Source organism: Equus asinus, chromosome 24 (assembly GCF_041296235.1).
Source record: "Equus asinus isolate D_3611 breed Donkey chromosome 24, EquAss-T2T_v2, whole genome shotgun sequence".
Classification (NCBI taxonomy): Eukaryota; Metazoa; Chordata; class Mammalia; order Perissodactyla; family Equidae; genus Equus; species Equus asinus.
In genome coordinates this window covers 34,784,387-34,810,431 of record NC_091813.1, presented here as the reverse complement: position 1 = coordinate 34,810,431, position 26,045 = coordinate 34,784,387, and the positions used below count along the sequence as shown (strand labels likewise).

The 26,045-nt window shown below is 34.7% G+C and overlaps 1 long non-coding RNA gene across 5 annotated transcripts in view; it reads right to left on the bottom strand.

The window, feature by feature from the left end:
- LOC106848476 (uncharacterized) overlaps window positions 1-26,045 on the bottom strand; it is an 885,659-nt gene that overhangs the window by 704,042 nt on the left and 155,572 nt on the right. The gene's annotated exons all lie outside the window — the stretch shown is intronic.

Genomic DNA, 26,045 nt, shown 5'->3' with positions numbered 1-26,045 from the left:
CGTTTTTAAAAACCTTTCTAAATCAAGAAGAAAAAAAAGACAACTAACTCAGCAGAAAAATGGAACAAGAACGTGAAGAGAACACCACAAAACAGGAATTATAAATAACGCAAATAATTACAATAAACATTTTTTAAAAGATACCCTCATTGGTAACCAGAGAAATGTAAATTAAATAACAAAGAGATAGCATTCCTCACTTAAAAGATTGGCAGAAAAAAATTTAAGTTCTAAAACTATTAGACATTGTACAATCTGAGAGAATGGTCATTTTGGGGTACTACTAGTTGGCATATAAATGGAAACAGCCAATTTAAAGGAAAATATGGCAATACTTATTCAAGCTTAAACTGTGCATTTCTTATCACCCAACAATTCAACTTTTAGGTGTCAAGCATAGAGAAAAATCAGCAGATACAAACAAGAAGGCATATACAAAGATGTCCACTGAAGCTTTTTTTATAGTGCAGAATTTTGGAAACAAAAAGCATATATATAACGGATTTCAATAAGAAAATGACTAAATAAAGATTTAATTATTTCAAGGGAGGAGGCTGGGATTGAGAGTGTTCTTAGTTAAAGGAATCTTTAACCTTATTTTTGCTATGTTAATGTTTCACAAGGAGAATTTATTCATGTATTTCTTGAGTAATTAAAATGGGTTTAAAAGCAAACAAGGAATCTCCAGAGGATTAAGCTGAGCAAAAAAAGCCAATCCCAAAAGGTCACATACTGTATAATTCCACTTATATTATATAACATTTCCGAAATGACAAAATTTTACAAATGGAGAACCGATTAGTTGTTGCAAAGGTTTAGAGATGGGAGAGAGGTTGATGTCATTATACAAGGGCAACACAAGAAATTATTGTGATGATGGAACTGTGCTGTTCAGTATCTTTTCTGTGGTGGTGGATACATGAATGTACACACATGATAAAATTGTATAGAACTAAATGTATACACACACATACACACACACAAATGAGTACAAATAAAACTGGAGAAATCTAAATAAGATCAGTGGATTGTAGCAACGTCAATATCCTGGTTGTGATGTTATAATATAGTTTGGCAAAAATCTTAACACTGGGCAAAACTCGGTAAAGTGTTGAAGGACTGTACATACAAGTGGATAATGGTAAGACCACATAAAACAATAGAACTCTAACCCATAACCTCTGGAACGACCATTGTGGGAAGCCAAACCTTGGCAGCAATTGGCCCAGAAGGGTCAGGATTAATTCAGTAACTGCCAGTTTCCCTATTTTTTGCCACCCTTCTAACTCAGGACCAACTATGAAAGTCAAATATGCCCTCCAAACCAATCACCCAAGATGTCCCACTTCCAGTTAGCCCACTTCCAATTTCCTCATGCCAACAGTCTCCAACCAGAGCATACCTGAGATCTTCCATTTTTTCCACTATGAAGTTTCCCTACTCTCCTGCCTGTCTTTGAATCTCTGCTGAACGCAAGTGATTGTGGTTGACTCCCCTGCTAAAGCAAGCATGGAATAAATAGCCTCTGCCTTTTCTCGTTTGAGTGGTCTTCATTTACTTCCACGGTGTAGATGGATTTCTATGTATTATTTCTTACAACTGAATGTGAACCTACGATTATCTCAAAATTTTAATTAAAAAATATGTCTAGAATTAAAAAGTGTTGTTCCAAGCCCTGGTCCTTTATCTCCTTCATCGCTACATACAGTTTGTTTTCTCTTCCTCAACTTAGAAGATCATCACAGAGGTGTAACTTAGGACAGAGGAGGGAAAAAGAATGGCAGAAAAGAAGAAGGAAACAAATGTCCTGGAGTAAGCATTTTAAAATATCCTTGAAATTGCCAGAGCACTAGACCGTCTTCAATTACATGTGAATATGCCACTGTATCCTAGTTATTCTTTCTACTTGATTGGGTTGGAGGAAAGAAGGGAGCTCCTAAAACCCAAAGTCAAAGATGATTTTTTTTCAAATATTTAATTTACCATTTAGAACTTTGAAACTGTGTACATTAGGCCAAAAGAAAGACTTCACAACAGCCCCTGAAAATAGATTCCTTGAGACACCAGGGACAAAGCTTTCTAAAGAACACGTACTAGTGTACACAAGTTCAAGTCTAGCTACCATTAGCATAGCTGCAAATCTCCTGCAAGGCAATAATAACAATCAGTCCATCATGAATTAAACACAGCACACAAAGTTAAATGCAAAAGCCAGCAAATAATCAGTACAAATACCAAGCAATGGTCACAGTGTGCTCTGAAGCAGCTTAATTTTCAGATGCATGTTACTAAATATTGCATGGGTTTTACTTTATGATCTAAGCCTCTGCTACTCAGAGTGTAGTCCGAGCTGAGCAGTAGTGGCAAAACCTGGAAGCATGTTAGAAATGCAGAACTTCAGGCCCACAACAAACTACTGATTCAGAATCTGCATTTGAGCAAGACTCCCAGGTGCTCATCTGCACATTCAGCTCTGAGAAGCACCATTATAAATTAGTTAAACTTATAGTTAGACAAAGAAAGTTGGGGCAAGCATCTAAGGATCGTTATGCAGTATTACAAAACTGACATACGGACCATTAAAGAATTTGCTTTGGCAGTGAAAAAAACCATTGAAGGTTTAATTTCACATCATTTACCTTGAAAAGCAAAAATCCTAAAAGAAAATTTTCAAATGCTTAAAAATTATTTTATCAAGTTTTAATTTCAAATAATAAATTATACAGAGGTATCAATTAGAGATGAAGTTGCTTAGCAATTGCAATAATGTGTGAGTTTGGAGGCCAAGAAAAAGCAATTCAGATCAATCTTCTCAGCCATTTGTCACTTTCAAAATCGGTAACTTTAATTTTTTTTGTGCGTTGGAGCCCTTGGCTGTCTGTTGAGGAATGTAGACCTCTTCTTAGAGTAATCTTTTTAAATGTGTAAAACAAATTTATAAGATTGCAATGGAAACCGATCATACTGAAACACAGTTGTCAAAATACTCCTCAAAATTTGTGATAGAGCAAAAGGTGACTTCTTTACTGCATTAAATAACAAGATCTAGCTGTAGGTCTGATAGCTACCATAACTTTGGAGTAGTGACAAATGTAATGATATTCCAAGATATCCACAATGACGGGAATGGGATATGACAACATTTGTGATTCCTATTGGTGACCGAGTCACAGGTCCTGCTAATATTGCTGTGGTGTGGCCTACAGTCATCATTAAGGTAAATGCTACATTTCAGTTATATGTTAACGATCATAAAGATGCCATTTTTTTTCACATCCAAGTTTACAGATCCCGTGAATTCTATCCATGGGGTCAAGGATGAGAAGTCAGGAGCTTTCTTTTGGTTCCCTTTATCTTATTTCTGATGACAAAATGCTCCCTGTACCTGGGTATATATCCAAATGAATTGAAAGTAGAAGCAGGGACTCAAACAGATATTGTACAGCAATGTGCATAGCAGCACTAGTCACATTAGCTAACAGGCTCAAATAATGCAAATGTCCATGGACAGATGAACAAGTGAACAAAATGTGGTACACACACACACACACACCCACATACATACACAACGGAATATTATTCAGCCTTAGAGAGGGAGGAAATTCTGACACATGCTACAGTATGGATGAAGCTTGAGGGCATTATGCTAAGTGAAATAAGTCAGTCGCAAAAATACAAATACTGTATGATTCCACTTATATGAGGTATCTAGAGTAGTCAAATTCATAGAGACAGAAAGTACACAGAATAGGGGCGGGGGACTGTGAAGTTAGTATTTAAAGGGGACAGAGTTTCAGTTGGGAAGATGAAAAAATTCTGGAAATGGATAGTGGTGATGGTTACACAACACTGTGAATATACTTAATGCCACTGAACTTTACACTTATAAATGGCTAAAATTGGAAACTTTATGTTATGTATATTTGACCACAATAAAAAAATTTAATAAATAAATAAATAGAAATAAAAAACAAAAGCAGCAGCATTTTCAGAAACTTCAGCTTCAACATTCAGCATGAATTTGAACCCCTTTACAGCCAATAAAATCATTCCCATCAATTACAGATAAGTGTAAACTATCACCAGTGTGACTTTTGGCAAATTTCATAACATTTTTAAGATTCAGTTTCTTTATCTCTAACAATTAGAATTGTAATTCTATTTAGAAGAGTTAAATAAAAAGAGAATAAGGAATTCTTAGCACAAGCCTAAGCATATGATTAATAAATACTGGTTTCCTTCCTATCATATTTAGTCCTATTTATGGTTAATATGATTTTTTTCCAAGTACACCTGTCAATGATAAATTTTTAATTGGCAGGAAAACATATCTCATCCAAGGAGGGTTAACTCATAGTGGTTAACAAATGTAATTTGAATTAAAGCAGTTTGATAGGCAAAAATTAATGACAATTGGATGAGCTAGTGTTAAGACTAAGTTCTGCCAGTGGACACTTTACTGTTATTATTAATTATAAAAATAGTAAACACTTACATAATGCTTACTTTGCAGCAGACATTTTCTAAGTGCTCGTCAACTTACTCACCTAATCCTTACAACAATTCTATGCATAAGTACTCTTTTTATCACCCTTATTTTATAATGAGGATATTGGGACACACAAAGGCTAAGCAACTTTCCAAAAAATTGCATGGCTAGTAAAGGGAAGAATCAGGATTTAAACCCAAGCAGTCTTGCTCCAAAGTCATACTACATTATCACATCTGGTATGTGCATTACAAATGACCTACCCATCTTAGATTTGTTAACAATAATATTTTATAATTGTAAAGCTATTAAAATTTCCTGCTTTAACTAAAATTTGAATTACACATCTAAAAATACAAAACTAACTGTAATAGGTCAAATATATACTTTATAGTTAAAACAATGTCACTGCCTGTTCAACCAATGAGGCCAGCCCCATAGCCTAGTGATTAAGTTTGGTGTACTCCATTTTGGCAGCCCAGGTTTAGTTCTTGGGCAAGGACCTAGTCAGTGGCCATGCTGTCGCAGTGTCTCACATACAAAATAGAGGAAGATTGGCACAGATGTTAGCTCAGATTGAATCTTCCTCAGGTAAGAATAAAATAAAATAAATCAACTTTCACAAACTTTACATTTTCACAAAGCATATAGTGTTCAAATTCACTTCACAAAAGTACCACCAATCAAGAATCTTTCTTTTTTTTAAAAAAAAAGATTGGCAGCTTAGCTAACATCTGTTGCCAATCTTTTTTCTTCTTCTCTCCAAAGACTCCCCAGTACATAGTTGTATATTCTAGTTGTGAGTGCCTCTGGTTGTGCTATGTGGGATGCCGCCTCAGCATGGCCTGATGAGCGGTGCCATGTTCACACCCAGGATTCGAACCGGCAAAACCCTGGGCTGCTGAAGAAGAGCTGGTGAAGTTAATCACTCAGCCACTGGGCCAGCCCCAGAATCTTTCTTTATGGTGATTGTTAACAGAAAAATAAGTAATCAGGTAAAATAAAATAATTATTTATGCACAAATTTCAAAAGCAGATAAGAGAGAAAAATCTGCACTAAACTGGAAAAAAAATGGTCTATTCCTCGAATTTTGAAAACTAGAAGACAACAAAACATTCTTTAAAATCCTTATCTGGCCACATTCAAAGCATGATTTTTTTCCCCAAATGCTGTCATGCAAAAAAGAAAGTTGCATTATACTTGAGGGCTTTCAAAATCTTTGATACTAAAGAGCACTATTAATATTTATTTTTAAAAAAGCAGGTATAGTTTGGAGAAGATGCATTAGCCTATAAACTATGCTAATTTGGGATACTTAAACAGGTCAACTCATAGGACTGATTAAACAAACAAAAACAATAAAAAGAGACAAAAATTAAATGCAGACTCAGTAATTATACATGAAGTAGGATCTCATAATTTGAGGACATTTATGGCCATGCAAATAAGCTTTTTAAAGATCATCTTGCAAAAATAAATGTAGCCCTCGCATGTACAAAGTTGTTTATTAACAAATATAAATAGAGTGATTAGAAATAAAAACTTTTATAATATTATGTAAATAATTACTAGTAGCTTGGAATAGAATTTTAGAGAGAGTATCATAAGCTGATTGCAAAATTGCTGTATCTCAAACTATTTTTAAGGTAAGATGAGGTACTTTGGAAATCTATTAGATGGAAGGTGGTATTAGATGACTCACAAAATAGGTTGAAATGCTGATAAAGACACTGAAGTGATAGGTAAATGAGATAAATTTGAATATAATAATTCCATGACATGTGAGAATGGGAAAAAGCCAAGATTTTTCAATTACTGCTTTAATAGAAAAATAAACACTAAATTTGTAAATAAAATACTATAAGTGGATATTACATGAACTCATCTATATTCCTAGAAGTTTAAAATTTTGTCAGCCAAAAACTTCAGTGGGATCTTTCCATGAGGAAGGTGAGAATTGCTTTGTGTCTTCTATCAGAGGCTGACATATTTAAACTAGTGAAGAAAATGAGAAAGAAACCTAGTTTCAAGGTGCTTAAGGTTACTAAAGGCCAGGATATTATGGAATATTTATCTCTTGAGATCTTTAAAATGAGCACAGCGATTTATATATTTAACTAGTCTCATTGTGGGAGGAAGGTTTGAGTCTCAGGATCCCAACCAATTCCATGATTTCTTATTCCCCATATGACATGACAAATGGAGTGTTGACAACACTGAAATTACACTATTGTAAATACTATTTACCAGTGAAAATGGATCTCTAATGATTTCTATTTATCAAGTTGTTTTTATCTATTTTTAAGGTTTTTAATTAAGGCTTATCAGGAAAGAGCACATTCTCTAATTATCTTTCCAAAATTCAAGTGAGGCCCTGAGGTCATTCATTTCATTCATTTATTATACGAAGAATGACTGAGATTTGACTAAGTGGCAGACGTTGTTCTAGGTGCCAAGGACACAGCAGTGAATAAGAAGGGCCATATCTGCGTTTAGGGAGCTTATGTTCAAGGGAGAAGAGATGAAATATAAATGCTAGATATACAAATAAATAAGATTTCAAATAGTAAAATGTTCTGGGAATAAAATAAAACAGAGTAAGAGGGTAGAAAGTCACTGGGGCAGCAATGAAGGTGAGTGGACTGAGAAGATTCCTATGAGGCAATTACATTAGAACTAAGATATAATTGATGAAAAAGAGACAGCATTAGAAGGAACTTCAAGTGAAAAGGCCCTAAGACTGGAGTGTTCCAGGTACATAAAAAAGCCCACTTAATTAGAGCATAGTATGCAAGTAAAAGAGTGGTATAGGGTGAGAATAGATGTAAACAGAGTCCCTATTCATTGGCCCTCGTAGACCATGGTAAGGAATTGGAAATCTACTCTAAATTTAATATGAAACCATTACTGAGAGGTAAGCAATAATTTAATATGATCTTATTTATTTTTAAAAATTTAAAAATGGCTTCACTGATTAATTCTAACATATTTAATCCTTAACAAACATTCAGAAAGAGGAGAAAACCTTCCAACCTATTCTATTACTCTGATACCAAAAACAAAGACATCAAAAGAAAAGAAAATACAGACCATTATCCTTCAGGAACATAAAAGCAAAAATCCTTAATAAGATATTAGCAAAGTGAACCCAGTAACATATAAAAAGGACTATACACCATGACCAGTGGGATTTATCCCAGGAATACAAGCCTGGCTTCACATATGAAAATTACTTAATGTAATACACCATATTAGTTGAATAAAGGAAAAAAACATATAATCCATTGATGTAGGAAAGTATTTGGCAAATTCCAACAACTATTCATAACAAAACTTTTAACAAACCAGAAACAGAACGAAACTTTCTAAACCTGATAAACAACATCTACAAAAAACCTACAGCTAACATTATACCTATTGATGCAAGAGTGAATGCTTCCCCACTAAGGTTGGGAAGAAGGCACAAATATGTAAACTCATTACTGCTATTCAACCTTTTATTGAGATTCTATCCAGTTCAATGAAGCAGAGAGTGAAAGTGAGAGAGAGAGAGAGAGAAATAGAAGGCATCTAAATTGAAAAACAAGAAGTAAAACTGCCTTTACTGACAAATGACATAATCCTGCATGTAAAAAATCCTAAGGACTTGGGGGAAAAAAAAAAGCTAGTAAGCTACCTCAGCAAGGTCACAGGACACAAGCTCAATACTGAAAAAAATCAATATATGTATATATACTAGCAAAGAACAATCCAACAACAAAATTAAGAAAACCATTCCACTCCCAATAGCATCAAAATGAACATCATCAAATGATATCATCAAATAGCATCAAAATGTTTACAAATATATTTAATAAAAGAAGTGCAAGTCTTATGTACTGAAAACTATAAAGCATGTAGGAAGTCCAAAAAGAATCAACAAAAAACTCCTGGAAATACTAAGCAATTACAGCAAGGTTGTAAGATACAAGATTAATGAATAAAAGTCAATTGCTTTCCTATATACAAACAATGAACAAGTAAAATTTGAAATTAAAAATACAATACCATTTACATGGTATTCACACCCCAAAAAATGAAATAATTATGCATAAATCTAACAAAATATGTTCAAGATCTATATGAAGAAAACTATAAAACTGATGAAAGAAATCAAAGGACAAAATAAATACAGAGATATTCCATGTTCATGGATAGAAAACAATATTTTCAAAATTGTCAGTTCTTCTCAATGTGATAAACAGATATAATGCAATCCCAATCAAAATCCCAGCAAGTTATTTTGTGCATGCTAACCAAATAATCCTAAAGTTTATATGGCGAGGCAGAAGACCCAGAATAGCTAACACAGTATTGAAGGAGAAGAACAAAATTGGAGGTCTGAAGCAAGCTGACTTCAAAACTTACTATAAAGCTACATTAATCAAATCAATGTGGTATTGGCAAAAGAATAGACAAATAATCAATGGAAAACAATACAGAGGCCAGAAATAGACCCATGTAAATATAGTCAACTGATCTTTGACAAAGGAGCAAAGGCAATACAATGGAGCAAAGATAATCTTTCCTACAAATGGTGCTGGAACACTCAGACATCCACATGCGAACAAAAAAGAAAAAAACCTAAACACAGAGCTTACATCCTTCACAAAACACAAAAATTAAACCAAACCATAAACTAAATGTAAAATACAAAACTATAAAACTTCTAGAAGATAACATAGGAGAAAATCCGGAAGACCTTGGGTGTGGAAATGATTTTTTAGATACAACACCAAATGCACAATCCATGAAAGAAGGAAATGATAAACTGGGCTTTATTAAAATTAAAAATTTCACACAGTGGAGTATTGGTTAAGTTGGCACACTCTGCTTTGGTGGCCCAGGGTTCACGGGTTTGGGTCCTGGGTGCAGACCTATGCACCACTCATCAAGCCATGCTGTGGTAGCATCCCACATACAGAATAGAGAAGATTGGCATAGATGTTAGCTTAGGGACACTCTTCCTCGCAAAAAAAAAAAAAAATTTCAGGGCTGCCCCCATGGCATAGTGGTTAAGTCCAGTGTGCTCCACTTTGGCGGCCCAGGTCCATGGATTCAGATCCCAGGTGTGGACCCACACGACTTATGATCCACGCTGTGGTGGTGATCCACATATAAAGTGAAGGAAGATTGGCACAGATGTTAGCTAAGGGGTAATCTTCCCCAGGGGGAAAAAAATTAAAAATTTCTGCTCTGTGAAAGACATTGTTAAGAGAATGAACAGACAAGCCACACATCAGGAGAAAACATTTGCAAGAGACATAATTGTTAAAAGATGGCTATCCAAATAACAAAGAACTCTTAAAACTCAACAAGAAAACAAACAACTTGATCAAAAAAATAGAATTTACCCAAAGGAATTGAAAAGGTATGTTCACACAAAAACCTGCACAGATATTTTAGCAGTTTTGTTTCTCATTGCCTAAACTTGGAAGCAACCAAGATATTCTTGAGTAGGTGAATCGATAAATAAACTATGGTACATCCAGAGAATGGAATATTATTTAATGCTAAAAATAAATGAGCTATCAAGCCATGAAAAGACTTGGAGAAAACTTAAATGCATATTACTAATGAAAGAAGCCAATATGAGAAGGCTACATACTGTATGACTCCAATTACATGACATTCTGGAAAAGGCAAAACTACAGAGACAGGAAAAAGGTCAGGGGTTGCCAGGGACTAGAGGGACTCGAGAGATGAATACACAGAGCATAGAGGATTTTTAGGGCAGTGGAACTATTCTATATGATACTATTATGATGGATACATGTCATTTGTCCAAAGCATACAATGTACAACACAAGATGTAAACTAATGGACTTTGGGTAATAATAATGTGTCAATGTAGGTTCATCAGTTGTAACAAATTGTACCACTCTGGTGAGGGATGTTGATTAAATGAGATGCTATGCATGTGCGGGGGCAGAGGACATCTTTATTTTGTTATGAACCTAAAACTGCTCTTTAAAAGGTCTACTATAAGAAAGAAACAAACAAAAAACTACAAAGCATTGCTGAGAGAAATTAAAGATCTAAACAAATGGAGAGATTTTCATGTTTATAGAATAGAAAACTTAATGTTGTTAAAATGGCAATTCTCCTTACAATGATCTATTGATTCAACCCAATTACTACTGAAATCCAAGGAATCTATTTTGTAGATTTATAAGCTAATTCCTAAATTATATAGAAATGCAAAAGATGTGGAACAGACAAAACAATTTTTTATACAAAAGTAGACAGGTTATCTGATTTCAAAACTGACTACAAAGCAATGATAATCAAGACAATGTGATATCAGTTTAAGTATAGACTCTTAGATCTATCAAACAAAATTGAGAACCCAGAAATAATCACGTTTATGATCAATTGATTTTCAACAAAATTGCCAAGACATTTCAATAGGGAAAGGAAAGTCTTTTCAAAATATGGTACTGGGATAATTGAATATTCATACGCCAAAAATCAGCTTAGACCCTTACCTCACAACATACCCCAAATGATCTCAAAATGGATCATAACCCTAAATGTAAGAGCTAATGCTATAAAACTTCTAGAAGAAAACATAGAATAAAATCGCTGTGCATTGGGTTAGGCAAAGAGCTCCTAGACATGACAACAAAAGCACAATCCATAAAAGAAAAAGTAAACTGGCCTTGCTTAAAATTAAAAATTTTTCAGCTTCAAAACACACCATTAATATAATAAAAAGACAAGCCACAGACTTGGAGAAAATATTTTCAGATCATATTTCTGTAAAGGATTTTTATCCAGAATATATAAAAAATGCTTAGAATTCAATCATAACAAACAACCCAATTCAAAAATAGGCAAAGTATTTCAAAAGACATTTCAAGGATGATACATGAATGGCTAAGAATTACATGAAAATATGTTCAACAATATTAGTCATTAGGGAAACTCAAGTTAAAATCTCAGTTAGATACTACTATTTACCCACTAGAATGGTTATAGCCTAAAAGATAAATAACACAAAGTGTTCTTCACAAGGATGTGAAGAAACTGAAACTCTCTTAGATAGTTAAACATAAAATTACCATACTACCCAGTAATTCCGCTCCTCGGAGTCTAACCAAGAAAATAAAAACATATGTTCACACAAGTGCTTCCAGGGAAATATTCACAGCAACATTATTCATAGCAGTCAAAAACCAGAAACAATCAAAATGTCCATCAACTAGTGAGTAGACAAAGAAAATGTGGTATATCCATAGAATGCAATACGATTAAGCAATAAAAAGGAATTAATTATGGATACATACTACCACACAGGTGAACCTCAAAAACATTATGCAAGTAAAAGAAGCCAGATGCAAAAGACTACATATTATATGACTCAATTTATATGAAATGTCCGAAAAAGGTGAATTTATAGACAGAAAACAGAGGGAATACAAACTGACTGCAAATGGATCTTAGAGAAATTTGGGAGGGGCAGGTGATGGAAATATTTTAAAACTGGTTTATTTTGATCATTGCACAACTTGATAAATTTACTAAAAATTCTTGAATTATATGCTTACAAACAATGAATTTTATGGCATGTAAATTAGACCTCAAGAAAGTTGCTAAGAAAAAAGTTCCCGGGAGTGGAGGGCGTAAAAAAAAAAAGGCATTGCCATGAAGGAATCTAAAAATTCTAGCCCTTGTGTTTCAATGGACCTGAATTTAGTACATTTTTATCTGTATAAAGTTTCCCAATATACTTATTAATTTTTAAAGTAATTCTATGTTTCAATGTGCTGTTATAGACAATTTTTTGAATTCATACACATACACACAAACTTTTTAAAAGAATGAAGTCAAATTTTGAGGAAATTCTAATAATAGCTTCTCAAATCAAAATAGATTATCTTACAAAACCCACTTTGGAAGACCTTTTTTATAACCTATTAATCTGCTCCTAGTACTTGGAATGATACCAGAATGTGCTTACAGATTTTTACAGAGAAATCTTCTTAGAAATACCTGAAGAAGAGAGCAAATTACTCCCTAGGAGAGCTGTGGTTATATCTCAGAATATCTCTGTTTTGGGGTGGGTGCTTTAAAAAATTACAGCCAACATTTATTTCATAATTACATATAACTATAATGTCATTGGTTTGATAGTTTTTATTCTAAATTTTATTCTAAAATGTAACTTTGTTATACATACAAAAACTTATCTTGTTCTGTTCTTATCTCTAGAATCCATTCTAAATATCATACTCTACCCTACTCTCCATAGATCTTTTAATGACGTTTGGACAAAAGCAATAAAATACTGACTTTATAATTGCCACATGCACATAACAGGACACAACTTGAAGGTAAAATACATTGTTCAAACTATCTAGGCTGTTTCTCAATCACTGTGGAACTTTTTCCAGCAATAGACTAAATATCTGAATACTCAATTTTTTTTTTAGAATAAGTGCATATTCTAAGATATCTTGTAACTTTAGATTTTCTATAACCTTCTTTTCTTCAACCTTAAACTAGTATAAAATCTCTCATTCTCTTGAACAAACTCCCAACAGCAGTTGAATGCTACCAGTTGTAACTTACCCTAATAATCTTTCAAATTCTAAATCAAGATCTTTTTTCCCTTTGGTTGATGAATATTTGCCCCTTCACAGTTGTACAATGATTCTTTTTTTTCATTCTGCCATCTAAACGCTACAAATCTTAAAGCTGATAATCTTCCCATGGATAACTCTTGAGTGTTCATCTTATTAAAGTTCAAAGTCAAATAGAGCTAGAATAATCCAGCTTAAAGAAATTCTCTTCAACTAGATAGTCTACCTGTATAAAACTAAATGGCAAACTAACTACTAATTAAATTAAAATAGTGAGAGATGTAAGAATTATTCCCCCAATTTCAGTGTAAATAATAATTTTAAGAAAGTTTCTTTGCCTTAAATATTTGGTAGAAACTCATCATAAACTTTGATACAAAAGCTCATTATAACTGGAGTGACATCAGCAAGATGGTAGAATAGGAAGCACCAGCCTTCATTCCTCCACAAAGACACTGAATTAACAACAATATATGAACCAAAATACTTTTATGAGAACTTCAGAAGCCAATTAAGAAGTTGCAGTACCCCAGGTAAGTGCAAAGCTGAGAAGAGCCACATTGAAACAGATAAGAAGAACCATTTCACTTTATATGAGATGGCCCCTTCCCCAAGCCAGCATAGCTTAGCTTGGCTCACAGCTTCTCCTTCAGGGAAAACAGAGTGAAACCTGTGTTGAATGATTTGGCTTTTTGGAGGGCTGCTTGAGGGACTGATTTCTGCTTGTCCAAATGCCTAGGGGCTGTTTAAAGCCAAGAAGTGGAGAGGAGTGGCTTGCTGCTGCACCAGAGGCCCTGCAGTGCCACAGCAGAGGCCATCGAAGCTCAGCACAAATGGGAGAAGGGAGAAGGCACCCAACTTGTGGTTTCTCCATTGGTACAGAGGGAAAAGATTGGGGCGTGCATCCAGGATTCCAGCTTTTCAGAGAGCTGCTCAAGGGACTGTTATCTGTCTCAACTGTTTTGAAGAGCTGACGGAGCCGGCATACTTTGGAAGCCTGAGACATGCTAAGACAAAGGAGGGGGGGGGGGCAGCTTGTTGCTGTGGTCCCAGAGAACTTGCAGTACCATAAATAGACACCAGAGGGAGGAACGGATTATGAGGTAGGGAAAAAAACTGTCAGAACTCTCCAATTGGGAAATCACACATGCCTTGTCTGAAAAGTAGCATCCCCCCCAACAAAAGATTTCATAGGCCCCAGGAATCTCTAGCTGGGCTGATTGGTGAAGTTCTTCCTCTGTACGAAGCCAGTCCACACAGACGGCGTGGGTGGGGGCTGTTCATACAGATGCATAAATCTCAGCAAAAAAATCACAACTCACACAAAGAAAGAGGGAAACATGGCTGGATCAAAACAAAATAAATTCCCAGAAACTAAACCCCCAAAAATGTAGATCTGTGAATTATTTGACAAAGAATTCCAGATAATTGTTTTTAAAAAGTTCAATGATCTACAACAGAATACAAACAACTAAACAAAAGCAGGAAAATGATGCATGAACAAAATGAGAATATCAACAAAGAAAGAGAAACTATTAAAAAGATCAAACAGAAATTCTGGAGCTAAAGAATACAATAACTGGATTGAAAAAGTTCACTACAGAAGTTCAACAGAAAAGTTGATCAAGTAGAAGAAAGATGGAGTGAACGCAAAGACAGGTCATTTAAAATTATTGAGTTAGAGAAGCAAGAAGAAAAAAGAATGAAGAAAAATGAAGAAAGGATAAGGGACACTATATCACAGACTGACATATGCATTATGAGAATTCCAGAAGGAGAAGAGAGAGAGAAAGAGAGCTTATCTGAAGAAATAATGGCTGAAAACTTCCCAAATCTGAGGAAGGAGATGGACATCCAAATTCAAGAAGCTCACAGGACTACAACCAGGATGAACCCAGAGAGACCCACTGAAAACACACTATAATCAAAGTGTCAAAATTCAAAGACAAAGAGAGAATCTTGGAAGCAGCAAGAGAAAAATAACTTGTCATGTACAAGAGAGCTCCCATAATATGATCAGCAGATTTCTCAGCAGAAACCTTACACACAAGAAAGGAATGAAATGATATATTTGAACTGCTAAAAGAAGTTAACTGCCAACAAAGAACACTATACCTGGTAAAACTGTCTTTCAAAAATTAAGGAGAAGTAAAGACATTCCCACATAAAGAAAAGCTGAGGGAGTTCATCACCACTAGAACTGCCTTACAAGAAATGCTACAGAGAGTCTTGCAAGTTGCAACAAATGGGCACTAGACAGCAACAAAAAAGCACACAAAAATATAAAGTTCACTGATAAAGGTAAATATGTAAACAAACACAGAATACTGTAATGGTGGTACACAAGCAATTTTAATCCTTAGATAGAATTTAAAAGACAATAGCATAAAATATAATCAAAAGAAGAAAGATCTCAAACCAACAACCTAACTTTACATCTCAAGGAACTAGAAAATGAAGCAGAAACTAAACCCAAAGTTAGCAGAAGGAAGGAAATAATTAAAGATTAAAAGAGAAATAAGTGAAACAGAGAATAGAAAAGTGATAGAAAAAATCAAAAAAACTAAGAGTTGGTGTTTTGAAAATATAAATTAAATTGACAAGGATAAGTATGAAAAAAAGAGAGAAGACACAAATAAATAAAATCAGAAATGAAAAAGGTGATATTAAAACTGAGTCCACAGAAATAGAAGGGATTATAAAAGACTGCTATGAACAATTATATGTCAACAAACTAGATAATCTAGAAGAAATGAATAAATTTCTGGAAACATACAACCTGCCAAAACTGAATCATGAAGAAATAGAAAATCTGAACAGACCTGTAACAATAAAGAGATTGAATCAGTAATCAAAAACCTCCCAACAAAGAAAAGTCAAGCCCCAGATGGCTTCACTGTAGAATTCTACCAAACATTTAAGAAAGAATTAATGTCAATCCCTTCAAACTCTTCCAAAAAGCTGAGGAGGAAGAAACACTTCCAAACACATTGTATAAGGCCAGCATTATGATTATACCAAAGCCAGACAAAGATAGTACAAGAAAGACCGATATCCCTGATGAATACTAATGCAAAAATCCTCAACAAAATGCTAGCAAACTGAATTCAACAGCGCATTAAAAGGATCATACACCATGACCAAGTAGGATTTATTCTTATGATACAAGGATGGCTCAACATACGAAAATCAATAAATGTAATACAATATATTAACAAATGAAGGGACAAAAATCACATACTCATCTCAACTGAGGCAGAAAAAGCACTTGACAACATCAACACCCTTTCATGATAAAACAAAACAAAACTGGGAGCCAGCCCAGTGGTGCAGCAGTTAAGTTCACATGTTCCGCTTCAGCAGCCTGGGGTTTGCTGGTTTGGATCACAGGTGCAGACCTATACACTACTTGTCAAGCCATGCTGTGGCAGGCGTCCCACATATAGAGTAGGGGACGATGGGCACAGATGTTAGCTCAGGCCAGTCTTCCTCTGCAAAAAGAGGAGGATTGGCAGCAGATGTTAGCTCAGGGCTAATCTTCAAAAAAAAAAAAAAAAAGACTGAACACACTCAGAATAGAAGGAAACTATCTCAATATAATAAAAGTCATAAATGAAAAACCCACAGTTAACATTATACTCAACAGTGAAAAACTGAAAGCATTTCCTCTAAGATCAGGAATAAGGCAAGGATATCCACTCTTGCCACTTCTATTTAACACAGTACAAGAAGTACTAGCCAGAGCATTTAGGCAAGAAAAGAAATTAAAAGGCATCCAAATTGGAAAGGAAGAAGTAAAATTCTCTCTCTTCACAGATGACATATTATATGTAGAAAACCCAAAAGATCTCACACACACACACACAAAAAGACATGTTAGAAATAATAACAAATTCAGCAAAGTTTCAGGATACAAAATCAACACTCAAACATCAGTTGCCTTTCTGTATACTAACAAGGAACAATCTGAAAAAGAAATGACGGAAACAATCTTGTTTAAAATAACATTCAAAAGAATAAAATACTTAGGAAAAACTTAAAGAGGTGAAAGACTTGTACGCTGAAAACTACAAAATATTGCTGAAAGAAATAAAAGGCAACACAAATAAATGGAAAGAAAACCCTTGTTCATGGATTGGAAAACTTACTATTGTTAAAATGCCCATACTACCTAAAGGGAGATACAAATTCAAAGCAATTCCTATCAAAATCCCAATGGCATTTTTTTGGCAGAAATGGAAAAAAAATCTTAAAGTTCATATGGAATCTCAAAGCTTTTCAAATAGCCAAAACAACTCAAGAAAAAACAAAGCTGGAGGCCTCACACTTACTAATTTCAAAACATATTACAAAACTACAGTAATCAAAACACTATGGTATTAGCATAAGGACAGACAAATAAACCAATGGAACAACAGAGAAAGCCCAGGAACACCCTCACATATATGGACAAATGATTTTCGGCAACAGTGTCAAGACTACACAATGGGGAAAGGATAGTCTCTTCAACAAATGATACTGGGAAAACTGGATATCCACATGCAAAAGAACGAAGATAGACATTTATCTTACACCATATACAAAAATTAACTCAAAATGGATTAAAGACCTAAATATAAGACCTGAAACTATAAAAATCCTAGAAGAAAACATAGGAGGAAAGCTTCATGACATTGGAATGTGCAATAGCTTCTTGAATGAAACACCAAAAGCATTGGTAACAAAAGCAAAAATAGACAAATGAGACTACATCAAACAACCTTTGCACAGCAAAAGAAACAATCAACAGAATGAAAAGGCAACCTATGGAATAGGAGAAAATATTTGCAAAACATATATCAGATAAGGTGTTAATATCCAGAATATATAAAGAACTCCTACAACTCAATAAAAACAACAAAAATCCAGTTAAAAAATGGGAATGGACTTGAATAGACATTTCTCCAAAGAAGATATATAAATGGCCAAAGAAGCATATGAAAATGATGCTCAACATCACTAGTCATCAGAGAAACGCAAATCAAAACCACAATGAGATATCATCTTACACCCATTAAAATGGCCACTATTTTAAAAAAACAAAACAGAAAACAAGCATTGGCAATGATGTGAAAAAATTGGAACCCTTGCACACTGTTGGTAGAATTGTAAAATGGTGCAGCTGCTATGGAAAACAGTATAGAGGTTTCTCAAAAAATTGAAGGTAGAACTAACATATGACCAAGCAATCCAACTTCTGGGTATATACTGGAAAGAATTGAAAACAGGACCTCAAAGAGCTATTTGTACATTCATCTTCATTGCAGCATTATTCACAATAGCCAAGAAGTGGAAGCAACCTAAATGCCCAACAATGGATGAATGGATAAAGATAATGTGTTATATATATGTATACATGTAAGTATATACTTACATGTATACATGTGTATGTTATAGATATATATATATGATGGAATATTGTTCAACCTTAAAATAGAAGGAAATCTTGGCATATGCTACAACATGGACGAATGAGGACATTATGCCAAGTAAAATAAGTCAATCGTAAAAAGATAAATACTGCATTATCCCACATACATGAAGTATCTAAAATACTCAAACTCATAGATGCAAAAAGTGGAATGGTGCTTGCCAGAGGCTGGGAGGGGAGGGGGAGACAAAGAGTTGTTCAGTGGGCATAGAATTTCAGTCATGCAAGACGAAAAAGTTTTAGAGATATCTTATATAACATTTTGCATACAGTTAACAACACAAAAATTGTTAGGAGCATAAATTTATGTTATGTGTTTTTATGAAAATAAGATAGATAGGATAAGATAATTCTCATTATAAATGATTTTATTCTCACTAAGATAACGAAGTTCACCTAACACTAGAAAATGAACAGAGTCTATTTACACTCAGCATAGGTTTCAGATGACTATGAAACAGTCTGAATCATTTTTTAAGGTCAGGAATAAAGTCCTTTTAAAATTATAAAGAACAAAATAAATAACATAGTATTGGACCATAGCCTAAAATATGAAATAAGTATACAAGAGTCTATACTGATATAAAGAAATACTGGAATTAAAAAAATAAAAGGGGGGCAGCCCCATGGCATAGTGGTTAAGTTTGGCATGCTCTGCTTCAGTGCCCAGGTTCGCAGGTTCAGATCCTGGGCATGGACCTACACAACTCGTCAGCCATGCTGTAGGGGTGACCTGCATACAAAATAGAGGAATACTAGCACAGATGTTAGCTCAAAGCTAATCTTCCTTAAGTAAAAAAAGAGGAGGATTGGGAACAGATGTTAGCTCAGGGCAGATCTTCCTCAGCAAAAAATAAATAAATAAATAAAGGAGAGAGAAGAGACCAATATTCCATTCTGAAGAATTTCAAAAACGTAAATTAATATACTTCCCCTTCCAGAATCTGGAACTTAATTTCCCTCCACTTGAATGTAGGCTGGATTTAGTGACTTACTTTCAAAAAACAAAGTATAGAAAGGGAAAAATAGGAACTTTACAGTGGAGAAACCTGGCAAGAACTAACTTAACCAAGTGATCAAGGTTAACATCACTAGCAGTAAGAAATACTGATATCAGGTACCCTCTGATACAATGAGATGAGAAAGGCACTTAAGCTCTGTGATAGTCATCCCCTAAAAAACATAAACCCAATCTAACCAAGAGAAAAACATCAGAGAGACTCAAATTGGAAGACATTCTACATAATACCTGACAAGTACTCTTCTGAACTGTCAAAGACATGAGAAACAAGGAAAAACTAAGACACTGTCACCAAGCAAAGGAGATTATGGAGACATGCAATGAAATACAATGTGATATCCTAGATGGGATCTTGGAACAACAACAAAAAAAATTAGGGAAAAACTAGTGAAATTGGAATAATGTGTGGAGTTTAACGGTAGTGTACCAATATTACTCTCTTAATTTTGTTAAATGAACCTTAGTTATATAAGATGTTAATATTAGGGGCAACTAGGTGAGAGATATATGGGAACCCTCTGTACTATCTTTGCAACTCTCTTATAAATCTAAAAGTATTCCAAAATAAAAATTATTTAAAAGTTTATTGCATAAGTGTCTGCACATGTATCAAGGCGCTTACCTATATTAGTGACAAGAGTTGGTAGTCTCAATACCAAAGTCTGAATGAGGTAGTGGTTAGTGATGCAGTCTCTAAAGACAGAATACCTGAGTTCTACACCAGACTGGGCACCCTAATGGCTGAGTAACCTTGGAGAGCTTACTCTTTCAATGTCTCAGTCTCTCCACGGGTAAGAAGGGATAATAATAGCACCTGTCTCATAGGATTGCTATGATGATTAAATGTGTTAATTTATAGAAGTTTTTATGTCTTTTTGACAATAACCCTTCCAACAGATGTGAGGTGATATTTCATTGTGGTTTTGATCTGCATTTCCCTGATGATTAGTGATGTTGGGCACTTTTTCAGGTACCTATTGGTCACTTGTATGCCTTCTTTGGAAAAATGTCTATTCAAATCCTTTGCCCATTTTTTAATTGGATTGTTTGTTTTTCACTATGGAATTGTATGTGTTAGTTAGGTACCACTTTTACATCTGCTTTCTTTTTTTTTTTTTTTCTTGCTTTATCTTCCCAAACCCCCCGTACATAGTTGTATATCTTAGTTGCAGGTCCTTCTAGTTGTGGGATGTGGGACACCGCCTCAACGTGGCCTGACGAGCGATACCATGTCCGTGCCCACGATCCGAACCGTGGGCCACTGCAGTGGAGCGTGCGAACTTAACCACTCAGACACGGAGCCAGCCCCTACATCTGCTCTCTATCTTCCAACATTGCGAACCATGTCTCATCTACTTTCCTCTCCTCTCCCATTCTTTTTGTCTATGTGTTTATAAATTTATTAACCCTCTGTCATTTTATTTGGGTTTCACAAAGAGCAAAGATAAATGTTTATGTTCAATCCAACAGGTTAAACTGGGAGTCCATAACATCAATAATAGTTTCTCTTTAATCCTTATTTCCGGGTTTAAGTGAGAAGTAGTTGTTTGAAGTACAAAACTGATAGGATGAAATTTCTTATGCAGAAACCTATATCCTACCTTCATTCAACTGTAGTAGCATCTAGAAAGGGACATTCCAGCAGATAATCTTGCAGATCAACAGAGGGAAGAGAAAGTAAGGATATTGACAAATGGGAGAATAAATATATCCTAAAACTTTTCCCAAATTTAAACTACAATTTAACAGGATCTAGTTCAAACCCTAAGCAGTTAAGTACTCTCCCTTAAAATAACCCTAATAAGGCTTGTCTTGTCTCTGCTTGAACATTTCCAATGAATAGAAGGTCACATCCCTCCTAGACAACCCCCACTGCCTTTTTGTAGTGTTTTCATTATTTAAATCTCTGGGCTAGTCTCCAAGATGGTAAGATGCTCAGCACAGCCAAGCAGCAGAGCACTACGCTACCACATGAATGTGCAGAATCTATTCTAGTGAGCATAGGGGCAGCAGCAGCAGAAACTACATCCGGATTCCAGGGGCAGCGGTTCTAGCAGCAGCACCCAAGGTCCAGGGTGATACCGTCAGGTGGGCAAGGTTCCCTATCTGTATCCAATAGATCATTCATTCTGCCAAATAACTTTGTGATTTGTTTCTGTCTGTGTAACCTACAAGACCGAATCTCTAATTTTTCCAGAAATTCCGTTTAAGGTCTTTTTAATAATCAGATTATATCCAACATCCTTTTAATGAATTCCTTTTCTTTTTTTAATTAGCTAGAGGGACTCTTTTGTGCACAACTAAAAATCTCTGATTGATGAAAAGCACTATTTAACTTTTAAATAATAAATCTGATAAAAATTAAAACTGCTTAAACAAAAAAGAAATGTCTTTGAAAATATTGCTAAATTGCGTTAGAAGCTAATATCAACATTGGAGTCTTCAGAAGAAGTCAGTTTCTCAGTTTGAAAGAAGCAGGGTGGTCCTTTAAGTTTTTCTTTTCTCAGAGCACTGTGCTTCATTTAGTAAACTTCTCCTTTGGAAAAAGGAAGCATCAAAGAGGCCCACTGCCAGGAAGTGAGCAGTGTACTCCCTTCTCCTAATAAGACCACGGTGGAAGTTGATTATTGTAGCCCAGCTGCTCAACGAGTAGAAAATGAGGATTGATGGCCTATTCAAATAGTTGAGGCTGAATTATGCTTTGAGAGAGGAGCAAATATTTCTCTCAAATACTCTTGGATTTTATTGAAATAATTAATGCTAGTTATATATCTCCAAAATAATATAAAAATATTAATAACAAAACTTCACATACAGACATAGAAGAGCTTATTGGCCAAGAAAAAAACCATCAAATCTCGCTTCTCATTTTTTCTAGCTCAATACATATGGTAAAAACATGAAATCACTAGGATTTATAAAGGCAGATTTGGCAGACTTGTTCTATTTACTGTGACTGTGAGCTATAAAATTGAATTTGGGGCCCTATCTCCAAGAAAAAGTTATTAGTTCTCAGAATAATGGTATGTTAGTGGATCAGACATAGATAAAAGATTTCCATTATGACTGTTTTTAGCTATGATTTACAGTGGCCTACATTGTTTTATAATGACTTTCAATTTTGAAAATGTACATCCACTGTTAGTTTTATAGATGTAGTCACAATTGATTGTGGGCTTGAGAGATTGATCCTTCTAACTCAGTAACAAAAAGAAAAAACTTTAACATACAATAAATAGGCATTCTAGATACATCTACAAGCATGTCCCTTAGTGGTAGAATTTTAAGGGGGAAATAAGTGTAAAAATGTTTTAATAATTGCTTAGGCATTCATTACCTTTAGTTAGAGTCTAGAGGAAACTAGTAAATAAAACTTGCTTGATATAGAGCTCTAGCCTTCTTATAGTACGTGATTCTGAGATTATCTACTCATTTGTACACAAGTTCAAAAGAAAATCTCATATACTCAATTCCTTATTAGCACTTGGTGTGGAAGTACCATTAAATAATGAATTTGCAAAAAAGAAGCCTACAAGGACATCAGCTCTTGATTCATTTAACCTACATCTTTCTTTCCTAGCTCATAACAAGGCAGATTTGCCAAAGATTTCAACCAAAGCACTGGGGCTACTCATTGCATCTAGCTTGAAACCCACAGTGAGATTTTCCTAACTCTGCTTACCACTTCTTTCAACCTCTTCTCCTACAGCTCCCTCTCCATCCACATTTCAACACAAGATGGATCTTTACTCCAAATTAGACCTGGTTAAAGCCAATGGATACATCCAGACCCTAAATCACATCCCACCCCACCCTACCCCATCTTAGCCCAATCCTCTGCCTAGGTTCTTTCTCCTTAATTTCTAGACAGTTGGCCTCCCTCCTATTCTCATCCTCCCCTCTAGAATTGAAGCCCATCAAAACCACGTCCCTTCTGGCACAAGTAGCTAGTACCTTTACCTCATTCTACTCAATTCCCTTGACTGAGACAAGATCTATATGCAATACAGAGTCGTTTTGAATCCTTTATCATTGCTTAAGCATAATGATCAAGGAGATATAATCACAGTGATTTAAGTGAGTGAGAAAAATCAAATGGAACACAATATTGTATCATTATTATATAACAGCAATGATAAGCCATATTCATATGATGCTAAGCTTATTTGTCTAATTATTTTTATAAAACTAACATCTATTGACTACCTATCATTTATCAAGTCTGTGCTAGAGAGGTGAGGGGTATTAGCTCTTTTCCTTTTATTTTCAAATGAAAAAATAAAATAATCACCAAAAAAAATAGAAAAATCTACAGCCCAGACATCATTCTCCAAGGAATTATATTTGGTAGATTGCTGAGCTAGGATTTGAACCAAGGTCTTCTGTAAATCCAGCCATTATACACCTTAGAATGTTTGATACCACCTTAAAATCATGATTTCTTTGTCTGGCAACAGCAGGGTTTCTCTGGATATGTTCTAAAAGAACTAGCCATGGAAGTTCTAGAAAGTCATTATTATTGTTTGGGAAAGGTTTGCTGTCCCTATTTGCTAATGAGAAACCTGATTTACAGAGAGGTAAGTAATTTTACCTAAATCACACAATAAGTTAATGGCAAATCCAAATTAGAAACTCAAATTTTCTGGTGATTTAATTCCGTTACAGAATGTTTAGACAAAGGAGACAGAAGGCATACGTTCAATTCATATATTTCATATGGTTTGAGAGTGAAAGGAAGCACGATTAGTAATTAGGCCAGAACAAGTGTAAACCAGACTGTCCTGTGCAAACCGGGATCTCTGGTCACCCAAGCTAACAAACAGAGGATACTTTAAAAGTGTTAGCTCCATTCCCCTTCAAGAACTAGATTTGGTCTCATCCTTATCTGGAATAGCAAGATCGAAGCATTGTCCATTAAAACTACTTGACCAAATGTCAAAATTTGCTAAAATTAATGTTTATTCATTTCCTAATGAAAAATGTCAGACAGTGTCATAATAAATTATTTCCACAGGTGACATATTAAAGTGCTTATCCTCCTATTTCTCCTTATATTGAGTCCCAAATTATTTGATCAGGGAAAAACCCAGAAAAACAAATAAATAAAAATTTTCCTCATGGGCTGGCCCAGTGGCATAGTGGTTAAGTTCATGCACTCTGCTTCGGTAGCCTGGGGTTCACAGGTTTGGATCCCAGGCACAGACCTAGCTCATTAAGCCATGCTGTGGCAGCATCCCACATAAAATAGAGGAAGATTGGTACAAACGTTAGCCCAGCATCAATCTTCCTCAAGCAAAAAGAGGAAGATTGGCAACAGATGTTAGCTCAGGGCCAATTTCCTCATACACACACAAAGATTTCCCTCATAATGTATAATGAGGAGCTTAACTAATGATATCTAAGTTCTCTACTAGTTTAATCTCTAAATATCCAAGTCTATGACTCTAAAGGTGTCTAACACTACAGAAATAGAAACCAAGAGCAAGAAACAAACATAGTTCACTACACTCCATGTAATCAATTCTACTGAAGACGAGGAAGTTCTAAATTATTGTGAAACCACAACACTACACTACACACTCACACACACATATTTCTTTTTATCTTGTAATATTTTTTCCAAAACTGTAACTACAATATAAGTAACTTGTGAGGAGACAGAAAGAGGGATTTAAGACATCAGCAATTTTGAGATGCCAAAAAATTGTCAGAAAAATAAAGCCAACACTCTATGATTAAAAAGAGAAAAAATAAATAAAAGATAGTCTCAGATTTCTCAAGTGTTTGAGACAAAGGCTGAAAACAGCACTGACCTGATTTTAAACTATTATTAGTGTTAAATTGATTTTTGTACATCTTTTTTATAAAAAGTAAAACTTTTAAGGATTAATTTGATATTTTCTATATGTAACATGGTAAAATTGATGTCTTCAGGTGAATTATTGAAGATGACACAGAGCTTTCAGAAAGCGGAAATCAAATGAAAGGACAGTCACTAGAGCATTTCGGTGCTAACATTTTTTTAATGATGCATAGGTAAAATTACACAATACTTTTTGCTATCTTTCATAAACTTCTTGGATAGTTCTAAGATCAAGCCAATGCAACTTAAAAATTAGTACACAATCTATACTCAAAAAAGATATTTATGAAATAAGCTACTGAACAAATTTTCATACACACATGTTTTGATGAAAAAGTGGCTTGGGATCAAAAGCATCTCTGCTTTGCAGTGGCACAAACACATTGGGTAAGTCACCTAATTTTTCCGTAAATCAATGTATTTATTTATAAAATTAAGGATATTAACCTACCTCGACCTACTATCTTTTCAAGATTATTGTGAAGATTACACATGACAAAATGTTTTATAAACTATGAAGCAATATGTCAGCAGAGCTATTACACTTTTCTGTGTAAGGTTTAATGGTCAATTAAAA